Raw genomic sequence first — 4,127 nt, forward strand, 5'->3', positions numbered from 1 at the left:
TGTCGCAGCGCCGGGCCCCGCTCTTCACTCGATCCCCGCGCGAACTTGAGCCGTCGGGGCGCACCCGGGTGCGCGGGGCCCTGCTCTGTCTGAAAAGTTGGCGTGAGGCGGGGGATCCGGCAGGCGTGGCCCCTTCCTGGGCTTGAATAGGGGCCCTTCTCCAGCCCAGATCCCGCGTGGGGGTCCTGGGGTTGCAGGGAACCCGCGAATCAATGGGACAGGCGGGAGGAGGATGGGCAGGACCGCGGCCGGCTGGGCCTGACGTGGCAGCCCAGCTAGCTCGGGAGGTGGGGAGGGCGTAGGGAGAGGTCACTCGGCTCCCCACCCTGCCCGTGCAAGGCCCGGGTTCTAGGTGTGGGTCGGGTCAGGCCTGTCCTTAGAGTTGTGTGGGCATCAACCAAGCCCTTGGGTCCAAGATCATACCCGTTGGGGAGGGGCTTGCGGGGAGGTCTGAGTGATTTTCTTGGCGTAATTAATGCTGCTTTGGGAAACGATGTGGTTTGTCAAATTCTAAGTGCCTCCATCTAATAATGGGTTCTCTTAAAACTGTAGCGCCCCGGGGCCGCCGAGGCCTCCTATGGGTTCCTGCAGTTTCTTACTCCACGTCATCAGTGAGTTGGCTGCTGCCCTGTTCAGGAGTACAGATGTCATGCAGGCACTGCTAGGAGGCAGTGAAAAGAGTCTTTCCCAGATAATAGTTTTGGACTTTTACATTTCGTTAAAAGTATAATATTTGAGAGTTTTTTAACTTCTTTTTTTTTTTTGGGGGGGGAGGCAGGATCTCGCCCTGTCACCCAGGCTGGAGTGCAGTGTGCGATCACTACTCACTGCAGCCTCTACCTCCCCTGGCTCAGGTAATCCTCCCGCCTCAGCCTCCTGAATAGCTGGGACTCCATACCACGCCTAACTCCACCACCACGCCTAACTTTTCCTTTTTTGGCTATTTATTGTAGACACAAGGTTTCACCATGTTGCCCAGGCTTTAACTTTCTTAAAAATTCCTTAAACTTATTTTTGATGCTCGGCGAAATAATTTTTGTTGAATTCAAGAACTAAATTTTTTCAGAGGCAGTAAAAGATGATCCTGAAGGATCTGGGTGGCAGAGACTCTATTTACCTGATTTATTTCTAAAAATTTTGGCATCTAAAGTCCCACTCACTTCTCTGACTCTGCTGTCTGCAGGCCTTGCCTATCTCCTTGGAACATAACTGAGATCCAGGAAGTAAGCAAAGCCCAAAAGACCTTTGAGCAGTTAAAATGGGTGTTACAAAGTCCGTGTGCCAGTGTGTTTGACTTGGAGGTGATCTCTCAGTTGATACATACTTCTGAGAGGCTCCATTGTATGGTTTCCAATGACAACACATCATTGCAGCAATGTGGATAAGTGACGTTTAGGCACTTGCTATATATCAAGTAGTCAGCTGAGTGCTTTATATGGCTTATCCCAGGTAGTCATTAAAATAACCTTAGGATGGCTGGGTGCAGTGGCTCATGCCCATAAACCCAGCACTTTGGGAGGCCGAGGTGTGTGGATCACCTGAGGTCAGGAGTTCGAGACCAGCCTCAGCATGGAGAAACCCCATCTCTACTAAAAATACAAAATTAGCCGGGTGTGGTGGTGCATGCCTGTAATCCCAGCTACTCGGGAGGCTGAGGCAGGAGAATTGCTTGAACCCGGGAGGCAAAGGTTGCTGTGAGCCGAGATCGCACCATTGCACTCCAGCCTGGGCAACAAGAGTGAAACTCCATCTCAAAGAAAATAAAATAAATAAATAACCCGAGGAGGTAGGTGCTATTGTTCCCATTCTGTGGAGGGGGGATCTGAGTCTTAGGGAGTCAAATAAATTTAGTGATAGAGCCAGGATTAAAGCACAATTAGTAACTCAAAGGATTGAATAGATGAATGTCTAAGGGAGCATAAATAAACGTTTGATACCAAACCACGATGTTTAGATCCTTTTTTGTCACACGCAGATGTTACCTTTGTTTTTTTTTTTTTTTTTTAAAGAGTGGAACCGGTGTTTCACTCTGTCCCCCAGGCTGGAGTGCAGTGGCTGTGTCACGGCTCACTACAGCCTCAAACTCCTGGGCACAAGTAATCCTCCCTCAGCCTCCTGAGCGGCTGGGTACAGGTGTGAGCCACAGTGCCTGGTGATGTTACTTTTAATCTTTAGTTTTGCTCCAAAATCTTTGTGTGAGTCTCTTTATTTTTTTCCATATTTTTTCAGAATCCCCTCCTCTGGCAAATCATTAAGTGTTGAAGTATGCTGTCTCTTAAACTTTTATCCAAACTAAGATATTTGGGAGAATTCAGTGCAACTCCAGAATAATGATTTCTTTGTTTTTTTATTTATTTTTATTTTTTGAGAGTAAGTCTCACTGTTGTGCCCCAGGCTGCAGTGCAATGGCGTGATTGTGGCTCACTTCAACCTCCACCTCCCGGGTTCAAGCGATTCTCTTGCTTCAGCCTCCCGAGTAGCTGGGACTACAGGCGCCTGCCACCACGCTTGGCTAATTTTTGTATTTTTAGTAGAGACACGGTTTCACCATGTTGGCCAGGCTGGTGTCGGTCTCCTGACCTCATGATCCGCCCACCTCTCCCTCACAAAGTGCTGGCATTACAGGCGTGAGCCACCACGCCAGGCCGTTTGTTTTTTACTATTCACTGTTTTCATTTGAGAGATTCAGGAGCATATCAGGAAAATATGAAATACTTCAGCTAAAATGCTAACGAAGAAAGAGAAATAGATTAGTTAACTTTGTGTGTGTGTTGGCCATCTATTCCCAGGACATTATTAAACTGTTCTTGTTCTCAGACTTAGGATGATTTCTGTCCTGGTTTGTGTGTTTTCCTGATTTTAAGTAAATCACCCAGATCATTTATTCAGAATTAAATGCTAACTTTGACAAGCTGCTTTGTTTTTCCATACTAAATTATAAAAGTTGTTTAGAGTCTTTTGAAAGAGTAAGAATTTGATATGAGTTTCTCAGATGACTGGAATGGGAGACACGTGCATCCAGATTGTGTTTCTCATTTTGAAAATACTGATACTGAGGTTCATTTTTAGGATTTTAGCACCGATTTTGAAAATTCTGTTTTAGTCTTGGAACCATAGTGCTTTTTACCCCATAAGGGTCAGGGATGAAGCTGACTCGTGCAGGAGCTAGAGATTCTGTGTTCCTCGTAGTCAGATTCCAGAACAGCTGCCTTTAAGGACCATTTTAAAGTGGTGGCGGTGAGTTGATCATGTTTGAGTCTGCATTCTCTTGTGGCTATATCTGCTATTGTCTTTACAGAAGAGTGCCAAAATGGAGTGTGAGTTTCTCCTATTCTGAATTATTACAGCTCGATCCACAGTATGCTCAAGTTGTCACTTTATTTTTGTCCTAAACACTGACCTACAGAACCTTGGAAGAACAAGCGGTGGTTTTAGATGAAGGGCTTCCTATTCAAATTTTCCTGTAGGCCAATGGTTATTAGTGCTGTATCTACTGTAGTGCTGTATTTATTAGTAGTGTGTATCTACTGTAGCTAGTGATCAGTAGTGTGTATCTACTGTAGCTAGAGGAGTCTTTCTGAGATCCACGACCCCGGGCCTTCCGCTACAAGTCTCTCTCCCCTCCTTCCCCTGTTGCTTAGGTTGTTGTCAGCTGTTATGTAGGTTGTAAACTTTTCATCCTACCAAACACCATACTGAAGCTTATGGTGTCCATACATTTCACATACGGGACAGTTGATATTTTTGGAGTAATATAGTGGGTAAGATGGGGAGTACTCCAAGAAGCTTTTGCGTCACATGTGCAGCTCCCTCTGTAGCTATTGTCGCCTCTGCTTCTTTGAGTGCCAGTCTCTGAGTAATCATTACTCTCAAACATTTATTAACCACCCACTATGTGCAAGGCACTGGCACACAATTCAGAACAGCAGCTTGCAGCTATTAAAAGTTTTTGTTAGGCCGGGCGCGGTGGCTCGAGCCTGTAATCCCGGCACTTTGGGAGGCCGAGACGGGCGGATCACGAGGTCAGGAAATCGACACCATCCTAGCTAACACGGTGAAACCCCGTCTCTACTAAAAATACAAAAAACTAGCCGGGCGAGGTGGCAGCGTCTGTAGTCCCAGCTACT

The sequence above is a fragment of the Colobus angolensis genome, unplaced genomic scaffold (assembly GCF_000951035.1).
Source record: "Colobus angolensis palliatus isolate OR3802 unplaced genomic scaffold, Cang.pa_1.0 Scaffold135, whole genome shotgun sequence".
NCBI lineage: Eukaryota > Metazoa > Chordata > Mammalia > Primates > Cercopithecidae > Colobus > Colobus angolensis.